The sequence below is a fragment of the Nicotiana tabacum genome, chromosome 5, assembly GCF_000715075.1.
Source record: "Nicotiana tabacum cultivar K326 chromosome 5, ASM71507v2, whole genome shotgun sequence".
NCBI lineage: Eukaryota > Viridiplantae > Streptophyta > Magnoliopsida > Solanales > Solanaceae > Nicotiana > Nicotiana tabacum.
Genome location: NC_134084.1, coordinates 92,919,818 through 92,933,257, shown reverse-complemented (window position 1 = coordinate 92,933,257; position 13,440 = coordinate 92,919,818). Strand labels below are relative to the sequence as shown.

The following is a 13,440-nucleotide window of genomic DNA, read 5'->3' as shown; positions in this document are numbered from 1 at the left end:
TTTCCTTTCAGATGACTGCCAATGTTGCTAGGCAGATCCAGATGGTTCTTGCTTAAGAGATGAGGTAGGGGTCTGATAAGAGGACTCATCATTTCAGTGGGTTCAATGGTGCCTCGTCTGTAAGCATGGGTACTTTTGGTAGAGTCCATCCTTTCAGGCCGTTTCAGTCAGCGCTCTAGGCATCTCATAGTGCATCAGGGAGTCGCGACCCTTATGGGTCTCATCATAGTGCACCACTAGCTCCTATTAGTGAACCTCCACTCTAGAGTTTCAGGGTGGTTACCCAGGTCGACAGAGTCAGTTCTAGGGTAAGCAGACACAACAACCGAGGGCCTGTTATACTTGTGGTGATCCGAGGCACATTGTTAGATTTTGCCCACGGGCACCGGGCAGCACACAATAGTAGGGTTGTCGTGCCATGGTTCCTGCACCAGTTGCTTCACTGCTCGCTCAGCCAGCTAGAGGCAGGGGTCATGCAGCCAGAGGTAGAGGTCAGACCATTAGAGGTGGAGGTCAAGCTATGCTAGCAAGTTAAAGGTTGTCCCAAAGACGTGGTTCAGAGTGGTGGGGCCCAGGCCCAGTGTTATACTTTCTCAGTTAGGCCTGAGGCTGAGTCATCTGATACTGTTATCACAGGTATTGTTCCAGCTTGCCATAGAGATGCTTCAGATCTATTTGATCCAGGCTCAATTTATTCCTACGTGTCATCCTATTTTGCTTCATATCTGGTTGTGCCTCGTGATTCTTTGAGTGATCCAGTATATGTGTCCACACTTATGGGAGATTCTATTATAGTAGATCGTGTCCATCACTCGTGTGTGGTTACTATTAGGAGTCTTGAGAGTAGCATAGACCTCCTACTTCTTGATATGGTAGATTTTGATATCATCTTGGGTATGGATTGGTTGTCATCTTATCATGCTATATTGGATTGTCACGCCAAGACGGTGACCTTAGCCTTGATGGAGTTGCCTCGATTAGAGTGGAGAAGAACTCATGTCCATTCTACCAGCAGGGTTATCTTTTATGTGAAGGCTCGGCGTATGGTCGAGAAAGGGTGTCTAGCTTATTTGGCTTATGTCCGCGATTCTAGTGCAGATGTTCCTTCCATGGATTTAGTACCAGTTGTTCGTGAGTTTCTAGAGGTGTTTCCTGCAGATCTGTCGGGGATGTCACCCGATAGAGATATTGACTTCTGTATTGATTTGGCTATAGGAATTCAGCCCATTTCTATTCTGATATATCCAGAGTTGAAAGAATTGAAGGAGGAGTTGCAAGATTTGCTTAATAATGGCTTCATTAAACCTAGTGTCTCGCCCTCGGGTGCGCTCATATTGTTCATGAAGAAGAAATATGGATTGATGAGGATGCACATTGATTATCGGTAGTTGAACAAGGTCACCATCAAGAACAAGTATCTACTGCCGAGGATTGATGACTTATTTGATCAGCTTCAGGGTGCCAAGGTGTTGTTGAAGATTCATTTGAGGTCTGGCTACCATCAGTTGAAGATTAGGGTATCCAATGTCCCTAAGACAACTTTCGGACTCGGTACGGACATTATGAGTTTCTTGTGATGTCATTTGGGTTGACAAATGCCCCAGCAGCATTTTATGGATTTGATGAACCGATTGTTCAAGCCCTACTTGGATTCTTTTATGATTGTATTTATTGATGATATTTTGATCTACTCCCGCAGTCGAAGAGTAGCACAAGCAGGATCTTCATATTGTATTTCAGACTCTAAGAGATAGCCAGTTATACGTCAAGTTTTCATAGTACGAGTTTTCAAAGAAGATTGAGGCAGTTCTAAACTAGACTAGACCTACTAAAGCTACAGAGATCCAGAGTTTCCTAGGTTTGGCGGGTTATTATTGCCGGTTCGTGGAGGTATTTTCATCTATAGCACCCCCATTAACCAGATTGACCTAAAAGGGTGCCTATTCAGATGGTCAGATGGGTGTGAGTTGATCTTTCAAAAGCTCAAAAATGCTTTGACTATGGCGGCAGTGTTGGTATTGCCCACAGTTTCAGGATCTTACACGGTGTATTATGATGCATTTCGTATTGGGCTCGGTGCAGTATTGATGCAGGATGGCAGGGTGATCACATATGCATCGCGGCAGTTGATGGTTTATGAGAAGAATTACCTTGGTCATGACTATTGGCAGCTATTGTTCATGCGCTGAAAATTTGGAGGCATTATCTTTACGGCATGTCGTACAAGGTGTTCATGGATCATCAGTGTCTACAGTATTTGTTCAAGCAAAAAGATCTCAACTTGAGGCATAGGAGGTGGTTGGAGTTTTTTTTACCCCGGGAAGGCCAATGTGGTGGTCGATGCCTTTAGTAGAAAAACAGTGAGAATGGGCAGCCTTGCGTACATTCCATTTGGCGAGAGACTGCTTGCATAAGATATACAGGCTTTGGCCAATCAGTTCGTGAGGTTAGATGATTTAGAGCCCATTCGTATTCTAGCTTGCATAGTTGCTTAGTCTTCCTTGTATGAGCGCATCAAAGACGGTCAGTATGATGACCCTCATTTGCTTGTCCTTAATGACACAGTGCGACACGGTGGTTCCAAGTAGGTTACTATTAGAGATGATGGGGTTTTAAGGATGCAGAGTCGTATTTGCGTGCAGGGGCAGATCCACCCCTTTACAATGGGGTGGCATGGCACCCGCAAGATGATAAAATTTTATATACCTACGTTGAAATTTTCTAAATTAGGTTAAATATCATATCTTACTACCCGCAGCCGTAAATTAGACAAATCTTTTTGAAAGATATTCTCGTGTGTAAAATTAAGTTGGGAATTATCTTGAACCTTGTCCGACTTTCCTTTTTCATGTGCTTTTTATTTATTTTTTTGTTCCAATCATTTTTCATTTCGGCTACCTCTCAATTTTCTATTTATCATTTCATTATTTTTATATTTTTCTTTTCTTTATTTTATTATTATTTATATGCGGTCTCTAAGAAGAACACTCAAAAGCGAAACTCCAAAATTATAAAATTTTATAAAATAAGCATTCCTGTTAATCTCAAATTTATGAGTTTTCATTCTCGTTAATCTCAAATTTATGATTTTTCTTCTTTCATATCCGAAAAGTTTGGGTCTTACTGGTAATTTTCGATTGAGATCATTTTTTTTCATCTTTTTTTTTATTATATCATAAAAATTTGTGTTATTCTATGGTTATTAAATACAATTTAAATCTCTTTACTATTAAATTATGACAAACATTTTGTAACCATTGCTTAAAGAAGATTAGATTTTTGATTTTAATTTTTGAGAACTTGTAGTTTATTTAATTCTATACTTGTGGAGTATGATTTATCTATTGAAGATATTTTTAAAAATTTCTTATTCTGCTTGATGTATTCCCTTATTGAAAATGTTATCTTACTTGTGTAAAAAAAAATTAAATTTACAAAAATAAAAAAAATGTAATTTTCTAGTGAAAATGTTGATTTTACTTGTGTTGGTATAATAAATGTATGATTCCTTATTCAAAATGCTAATTATGTCTATTTTAATATCTGAGATGTAATTTTTTTATTTGCAAATAAAAAATACCTATTAAGTTGACCCGAAGAAACATTCCTAAAAAATGTCATATTAGTCATTACAAGGTATACATTAAAAGAAATTATGGCACCCGCCACCTTCAAATCCTAGATCTGCCTCTGTTTGCGTGCCTAATGTTGATAGGCTTCGTGAGTTGATTCTTGAGAAGACCCACAGTTCCCGGTATTATATCCATTCGGGCGCTGCCAAGATGTATCAGGACTTGCGGCAGCATTATTGGTGGAGAAGAATGAAGAAAGATATAGTTGCATATGTAGTTCAGTGTCTAAATTGTTAGGAAGTAAAGTACGAGCATTAGAGACCGAGTTGTTTACTTCAGAAGTTAGAGATTCCTTAGTTGAAGCGGGAGAATATCACTATGGATTTTGTTGTTGGACTCCCACGTACTAAAAGGAAGTTCGATGCGGTAAGGGTCATTGTGGACAGGCTGATCAAGTCAGCACATTTCATTCTTGTGGTAGTTGCCTATTCTACAGAGCGGTTGGCTGAGATCTGCATCTGTGAGATCGTCCATCTTCACGGTGTGCCTGTGTCTATCATTTATGATCGAGGTACATAGTTCACCTCACACTTCTGGAGGGAAGTACAATATGAGTTGGGCACACATGTTGAGTTGAGCACAACATTTCATCCTCAGGCGGACGGATAGTCCGAGCGCGCTATTCAGATATTGGAGGACATGTTTCGCACTTGTGTTATGGATTTCGGGGGTTCTTGGGATAAGTTCTTTCTGCTTGCGGAGTTTGCCTAACATAGCAGCTACTAGTCGAGCATTTAGATGGCTCCATATGAGGCATTATATGGGAGACGGTGTCATTTGCCAGTCGGATAGTTCGAGCTGGGGGAGGCTCGGTTGTTGAGTACAGTTTTGGTACAAGATGCCTTGGATAAGGTCAATATTATTCAGGATCGACTTCGCACAAATTAGTCTAGGCAGACGATTTATGCCAACCGTAGAGTTTGTGGTGTTGCATTCATGGTTGGAGAAAGGATATTGCTCCAGGTTTCACCCATGAAGGGTGTGATGAAGTTCGGAAAGAAGGGCAAGTTGAGCCCTAGGTATATCGGACTCTTTGAGATTCTTGAGAGAGTGGGTGAGGTAGCCTACAGGCTCGCATTGACACCTGGTTTATCGGCAATCCATCTGGTGTTCCATGTGTCTATGCTTCGGAAGTATCACAATGATCCGTCACATGTGTTAGATTTTATCTCAGTCCAGTTGGACAAGGATTTGACTTATAAGGAGGAACCGATGGTTATTCTCGCCCGGCAGGTCCGACAATTGAGGTCAAAGAGTTATCCTTTAGTTCGAGTGCAGTGGAGAGGTTAGCCGATCGACGCAGCCACTTGGGAGTCCAGTCGAATATGCAGAGTAGATCTCCACACCTCTTCACTAGTCCAGGTACTTTTCAATATCCGTTCAAGGACGAACGTTTGTTTTAGAGGTGGAGAATGTGATGACTCAATAGGTCATCTAGAGCTTTAACCCTTAGTTCTTTGTTAGAAACCTCAAATAGCTCTTTTTAACCTTCCTCAATTTGCGTGAGTAGTCCGTGTCTTTTTCTGGAAGGTTTTTATGTGAAAAATTGGTTAAAATGTGAATTTGTGCCTTAAAATTCATTTGAGTTGACTCCGATTAATGTATTGAGCAAACGGACCTAGATTCATATTTTGATAGTCCCGGTGGATCCGTATCGTTATTTGGGACTTGAGCATATGTTCTGAATCGAATTCGAAGGTCCCTAGCTCGAGTCTATCGCAATTTGTTGAAAATTTAAAGTTTAAAGGTTTAAAGAATTTATAAATTTGATCGAAGTTTTACTTTATTACTACCGGATCCGGGTTTTGGTTCAAGAGCTTGGTATATATTCATTACTGTGTTTAAGACTTCTCTGCAAAATTTGATGTAAAACAGAGTTGATTTGACGTGATTCGGACGTCCGGTTGTTAAAATGGAAGTTCTTGAGTTTTTTTGAAAAATTTATTTCTTTTTGTATCTGATTCGTAGTTCTAGGTGTTATTTCGGTATTCTGATCGCGCGAGCGAGTTCGTACGATATTTTTGGAGTTGTGTGCATATTTGGTTTAGAGCCCCTAGGGCTCGGGTGAGTTTCAGATAGGCCACATAGTGAATTTGGACTTGGTAGAATAGCCGATGCCTCATTTATTACTGATATTCTATTGCAGGTCTCGCATTTGCGAGGACTTGGGGTTTGCATTTGCGACCAAAACATCGCATTTACGATGACTGGGTTTCTCAGAGGAGTTTGATTTTGCTACCTCTTTCTCGCAATTCGATGTTCGCAATTACAAACAAAATATCGCAATTGCTACATATGCAGCTGGGTAAAAGCTGAGATGGACGGAATTTTAGCTCATTTTCTCAACCCTAAACACCTTAGAGGCGATTTTCCCGAGAACCTTTCTTCCTAATTTCTTTAGTAAGTGACCTTAATCTACTTTCTTTCAGTTACCCATTACATTTCCTGAGTTTTTATCATTAAATCTAAGAGTTTCATAGTAGAAATTGAGGATTTGCGTAGAATTAGGGATCTTTGTAAATTTGAAATTTAGATCTCGAATTGAGGTTAGATTTCAAAATAAATTACATAACCGGGCTCGGGGTGAATGGGTAATCGGGTTTTTGTCTGAATTTCGGGTTTTGACCAAGCGGACCCGGGGTTGACTTTTGTCAACGTTTTTAATAATGATCTAAATTGAACCTCGTTCATTCGTGGGTAGTTCCTAAGGATTATTTTGAATCGTTTAGTTAATAATTTGCTAGATTTTGTTGGTTCGGAGACTTGTTTGAAAGGCAAGGCCGTGGTTGAAATTTGAGTCGATGGTGGAGCGAGGTAAGTGTCGTGGTTAAACTTGACTTGAGGGATTATAATTTATTTGCCTATTTGCTACGTGTTTGAATGTGTGGGTACAACATATATGTGAGGTGAAGAGTACTTATACATTTTTGTCGGGTTAAAGCATGCGGTGTGACTTGCTTTCTTGAAATTTATTGCCTTCTTTACTTATGATATCCATGCTTAGATTAGTTTATTTCTTATTTGATCGTTCTTTCCGCATTTATGAATTAAATGTGATGGTTGAGTATATTTAGAAGTTGAGGTTTAGCATCTTAGAACCGTTGTTGACGTAAGGTTTATTCTTGCTTATTCTCTCTCCCCAAATATTATGTATTCATTATTACATTATAAGGGAGAGTGATAAAGCACGAAGGGTGATGCCGTGTCGATTATTGTTTCATTTATTGATTAATACATAGTGAGGAAGAGAGTTAAAGCACGAAGGGTGATGTCGTGCCGTATTTATCGTTTCATGATGAAGTTGAGGGTAAAAGCACGAAGGGTGATACCGTGCCGTATTTATCGTTTCATGGTGAGGTGAGAGTAAAAGCACGATGGATGATGTCGTACCTTCTTTATTCATTATGTTTATCCGTGTTAATTGGTTGATGATTTATTTGGTTGTCTTATGTTGTCATTCATGTTGTAGTTATCGTATCTTGTCCCCCTTTTGCATATCCCCTCCCAATCGTACGTATTAAATCTCTATTTGTTGTTATATTGCACATATATCTACGTTTGTACATGTTTAATTACATGAGTGTTCTATCATAGCCTCGTCACTAACTTGTCGAGGTTAGGCTCGACACTTACGGAGTACATTAGCTCGGTTGTACTCATACTACACTCTGTACTTCTTGTGTAGATTTTGGTACTGGTCCCAGCTGTACGTGAGGTGCATCAGCTCGGATTATCACCTTTGGAGACTCAAGGTAGATCTGCTGGCGTCCTTAGACCTTGAAGTCCCCTTCTTCTTTCCTCATTTACTGTTCATTTCATTCGAAACAGTTGTATTTATTTCAGATTCTATTTGTAGAACTTCTAGAAGCTCGTGCACTTGTGACTCCAGACCCGTGTACTTAGATATGTTGGTTATTATGCCACTTCGTACTTCATTTTAGTTTTATTTCAGTTTAATTGGTTTATTTATTTGAATTGTTTAAAAATTGGCTTCAGAATTACTCTAACGTTAGCTTGCCTAACGAGTGATATGTTAGGCGCCATCACGGTACCAAAGATTAGAATTCCGGGCCGTGACAGAACTTCAAATATATACGACTAAATTTCAGATATTTATGCATGAAACTTGAGACGTAAATGGCTGAACTTCGAGTATTTATGAATGAACTTTAGGCATCCATGCATCAAGTTTAATATGTATGATCTATCCATTCCATGACTTGGGATTTCACCTAAGCATTACTGCACATGTATTTTACTGTCCTCATAGGATCTAGACATCTAGTAGCCTACGGCCTACCTTGACTAATGGCGTTATCTTCTTTTACCCAAAGCCTCTCTTTGAGTAACTTTTTGAATTTTTTACTTTAATTACATGAAAACGTCCAAAAATTAAAAGAGTTCAAGAAATCAGGGGTCGACCACGGGGGCACGAATAAGCACAAAATTCATTAAACAAGTCATCGGAAATCAACTACATATTCAAGCTAATGTCACTAAGAAGAAGCGGAGATGTTGTGTCTGAAGTTTGCCGATACTCACTATCAGTTAAATATTTTGAAATAAAATAAATAGCATGGTCAAAACTGGCCGTCGGGTGAATTTAATGCCGGACCAAGCCATTTTTTTTTAAAAAAAAAAATCTCTTCTAATTTAGTAAGATTTATAGTGTTTTCAAACTTCTTCTCTAGCGTGACTCAAACTCCGGATCTAAAGATGTGAATGAAGGTATTTTACCAACTGAACAATTCTCACTTGACGGCCAATTCATTTGGGGCATTTGCATCTATACACGCTTTTTATCTCACGTTTTAACTTGTGCCCGCTTTGCAAAAAAAATTGCAAGCGTACCTGCTTTTTCGCATAACTTCAGTATACGGGGCTGAAGTAGCAAAGGCAATCGCACAAAACTTCAGCATTCTAGTAGTCGGGACTGAAGTTCAGCTCTAGAGCTGAAGTTTTTGTTTGCAAGTTTCAGGTCTAGAGCTGAAATTTTTGTATTTTAACTATCGAACTTCAGCTTTAGAGCTGAAGTTTTTGTTTTGTAACTGTCGAACTTCAGCTCTAGAGCTGAAGTTTTTTCTGGAAAAATAAGCTTTTTATGTTATCGTCCGCTTTAAATGCAGCAACCTCATTTTGTCTAACTCACACTCAGCTTTGCTCAGCCATTTTTATTGCTAAGCAACCGATATTCGAAAATTAAAAACAATTAGGAAATCCTTATGAGGATTTATCTTTATGATATGTTGGAGACGAAGTTTGGCTTATAGGTTCAGTTACAGCTTTAAAATAAGAGAATGACAACGATTAAGGGTAATGACGTGTAACGCAGTAAAAGAGAAATAACACAGAAAAAGCATTCCACTTTGAAATGAAAGCAACAAAGACTCAGACTACCAAGAACAGTAATGATCCCTAAGATGACATATTCAAAAGATTCAGTAGCTCCACCACACTGTACAATCTCAGACAACCACCAAGGAACTTGCATTCACAGGTTATATACATAGCCGTAACAGATTTCTTGCAGAAAAAGGGAGAAGGAGAAGTTTGAGAAAGAAGAGGCAGATATAACTTTGAGGAAGAGAATGAGGAGGAAAAGGGGGGGTTGAAGTTGTTTAAAAAGTGGGTACAAGTTAAAAGTTTTAAAAAATGGGTATAGGTTAAATTATTAGGGCGCCCCGTGCAATTTTTTTTATAATCCATTTCGACCCATAAAAGGAGGTACTTTGGGCTGATATGAGAATTAAGCCCATTTGATCTATCAACATTCAACATAAATGGTAGAAATGGCGTGGGGTAACCACTGTTTAAGCTAGTATTTACTTTTTATCCAGCATTTTTAATGCTTAGCAATAGTAGCCACTAGTCTATTAAAACTAATATGAAAAGACCGTGTTACCCTCTCTTCTATCTCTTTTCCCAAATGGAAATACAGTGTATTTATACTGTTTCATTTCCGCATCTAAGTTGCGCAATCGTGTATTCGGAACCTCACCTTCACTCATTGGTAAGGAAGGTCAACGAGAGCACCAAATGGTATGAACTTCTATTAATGCTACTGAATGTTAAATGTCTTTGGTTATAGTTCTTGTTGATAAGCTAAACAAGCATGAAGAACATAAGGGAATGATTACAAAAGCAAAAGGAGAATGGGAAGAGGTTCCAGATTTTAAAAAAAGATTAAGATATGACATTGTGAAAATAAGAAAAAGAGTGATGAGTAAACAGGAAATGCAATTCCTTCCCAAAAGTTAAGGACATGTAGTCCTGAAGTCCTAAAGTTAAATTCAAAAGTTAAGGACATGGTCCTGAACTTAGAGTTTCAAGTTCAAAAGTTAAGGAAATGTAGTCTTGAAGTCCTAAAGTTAAGTTCATTAGTTAAGGACACAAGTTCAAAAGTTAAGGATAGACAGTCCTTAACTTACAGTTACAAGTTCTAAAGTTAAGGACAGACAGTCCTTAACTTACAGTTACAAGTTCAAAAGTTAAGGACAATAGGTCCTTAACTTTGATTTCCAAGTTCAAAAGTTAAGGACAGACAGTCCTTAACTTATAGTTACATGTTCAAAAGTTAAGGACAAGCAGTCCTTAACTTACAGTTACAAGTTCAAAAGTTAAGGACGCTTGGTCTTGAAGTTTGAGTTCAAAGTTCAAAAGTTAAGGACATGTAGCCTTGAAGTATTGAACTTAGAGTTCCAAGTTCAAAAGTTAAGGACATGTAGTCATGAACTTAGAGTTACAAGTTCAAAAGTTAAGGACATGTAGTCCTGAAGTCCTGAACTTAGAGTTCCAAGTTCAAAAGTTAAGGACATGTAGTCCTGAAGTACTGAAGTTAAGGACATGAGCAGAAAGGTATTTTCGTCCGAGCAATTAAAGTTTATTAAAGCAGCGACTAAAGACTAAAGACATTTTAAATGGTGACTTAAAAATAAATACATATGTTATTAGTGGTCAACCGTGCACTTCCCCGCATAAATGTCTGGCCAGTGCATTCCACCACGACTTAAATCAGTTGAATCAGTCAATCCTACTCTTTTTGTAACTACTCCCTCATTTTTTGTCCTTATTTTCAGCACGTGTTGTTTGTACTACTCTCACTCTCCTAAAATTTATTGTTTTTTCCATTAATTAATTCATCTAGAAAACACAAAACCTTCATCTTCTCATCCTCTATCTTGAATCTTCACACATATATCCTGTGGAAAATACCATAGAAAAATCTCTTTCCAATCTTGTGTGAAACAGCACAGCACTACTCTTTTCCATCTTTCTTGCTTCATTATTCATTAATGGCTGCAAAAAGACTGCCCAGTAACAAACACTTGTAATATTAGTGAGGAGAAAAATACATGAACTTTCGTTTGAAGAATATGATACTAGCTAGTAAGCTTATTCATATAGAGCTTGAGAAAATGGAGATTCATTACCAATTTCCTATGGTTACCACCGGCCATTATCGGCACCGGCCGGCGAGCCACCGTTTGCCGCTCCCGGAGCTTATTCAGGTTCTTTTACTTTTTCTGTTTTTGTTTTCCTCTGTTCTAATTTCCTATTCGAATGTCTATTTTGTTCATGAAATTATAGTCCTGTAAAATTGTTATTGGGAAATTAACGAAAAAATAGACAACGCTTCTTTCTCTTATTTTTTTCCCCTTCACATTTTGAAATCATTTTTTGCTTGGCAATCTTACAGGAAAATTGATTCAGAAACAGAGGAACTGTTAATTTGATTCAGCTAAATAGAAAATATAACGGTGTGATCGTGAAACTTACTCCTGAATATGTCGGAACTATATAGAAACTTAGGGGTTTACTAATTTTTTAAATTTATATGTGAAAAAACCATAGTTCCATATGTGATGAATTCTCAATATCTATTGTGAAAAATTAAAGTATCAAGTTAATCTTCAATGATTTGCATTTTGAGTATCTATTTTGACAAAATTATCTAAAATTCTAGATTCTTATGCGCTTTTACAATACGTGTCTTACTTATATCTGACGTTGACGACAGAAGATTTCGAACAACTTATTCTCTCTTATTGAGACCTATTTGGATGAGATTGATATTCAAGAAGTAGATGAAATACCCTCTTCAATCCAAAGTTTGTCTCTAAATTTCATCAACTTGAAATTGTTGCAAATCTCCTTTGAGTTTTTTCAAGAAACATCAACTTGAAATTGTGGGCAAAATCCGTTCTTCTTGTTCTTTCAAGTTATGTTAATTTTGGGGCATAACTTTCTAGACATTTTTCTCATTTGATCAGTCACAAAATCAACTGAATAGTACGTAATTAGCTTCTTCATTCAAACTTTTGCTAAAAGTCCGAGTCATGAATAAGAATAACTTATACTCATCCTGTAGAGATTTTGAATAAATGCTAAGTGATATTATTCAAACGTTATTCTTTAAAAATTGTAACAATGTGACCCTTAGAATATGAATCTTACTCCTGAACCTCGGTACTATTAATTTAAATATTAAGTTTATATGTGACATAGTTCTATTGTGATGAATTCTCAATACCGATTGTGAGAAATGTATCAAATTGATCTTTAAGTGTATCGATTTTGACAAAACTGTCAAACTTATCTCAAAATTTAAATTTTTATTTAATTTATTTTATAACACGTGTCTCACTTATATCTGACGTCAACTGCATGCAGATTATGAATAACTTACTCTCTCTTATTGACACCTATTTGGATGAAGTTGATGTTCAAGAAAAGTACATGAAATACCCTCTTCAACTGAGGAAATATACTAGATTTGTCTCCCAACTTGATAAGTTGAAATTCTTCAGTATGTAATTACACATTTTTTCATTTGTTCAGTATGTAATTAGCTTATTCATTCAAACATTTGGTTGTGGCTATTTGATAATATCAGACTGTTTAACCAAAGTATTCTCTTGTTTTGTGCCAAAACTTGAATAAAGAGGAGGTCACCATATATGTTCAATGCACTCCATTACAAAATTGACATTAGATTTCTTTGCTTTTCATATGATATTCCTGTGTAGTCAGCAGTGTTTGCTCATATCAACTTAAGTTAGCCAACTGAACCAAACAGTTTGTCAATTTTATGGGGGAAAAGGCCAGATTGTGGACACCCCCCCCCCCCACCCAAACCCAAAAGTCAATCTAAAGAATCCATCCCGACTTAGATCTATTCGATAACCTTTTTTTTTTTTTTTTTGAGATAATTAGAGATGCCTTGCACCAACGGTGTGGCAAAGTGGTCGTTGAAGTGGGAGATGAACTATGAGCTCTCAAGTTCAAATTTCAACTTAGGCAAAACATAAAGCACTTGGTGTTACTTTCACATTTCTCTAAGTATTGGTGGGCAGAGTTACCCGATTACATATTGTCACACCTCCTTTTTACACACCCGAGAGTATATGGGGAGTTTTTCCACTTTAAGTGACATAATTCGAAATGAGATTACTTATTTGTCAGAGTCGCCACTTGTGATAGTTCATTTGGTGTCCCAAGTCACCGGTTTATTTTAAAAATCCCAAATCGAGGAAATTCGACTTTTATTTTTAAAGTTTGCGAACCAGAAATTCTAAGTAAGAAATTCTGTTAACCCGGGAGAAGATGTTAGGCATTCCCGGATTTCGTGGTTCCAGCACGGTCGCTTAAACTATTAAAATTGGCCTATTTATCTGCTTAATTACATATTTTAACCTATGGTGCATTTTTAACTCTTTTAACCTCTTTTAATATTTAAAGAAATTATTTCAAGATTATTTAAAACACATCGCAAGCCACGTTACATGAAATGCACCCGTGATTCATGACA

General features: G+C 37.5%; 1 long non-coding RNA gene across 1 annotated transcript; it reads left to right on the top strand.

The window, feature by feature from the left end:
* Positions 1-10,700: 10,700 nt before the first annotated feature.
* LOC107805122 (uncharacterized) lies at positions 10,701-12,597 on the top strand. Its single transcript, XR_001652363.2, has 2 exons — positions 10,701-11,140; positions 12,303-12,597. It is a non-coding gene; the product is annotated as an uncharacterized LOC107805122 (long non-coding RNA).
* Positions 12,598-13,440: the final 843 nt, after the last annotated feature.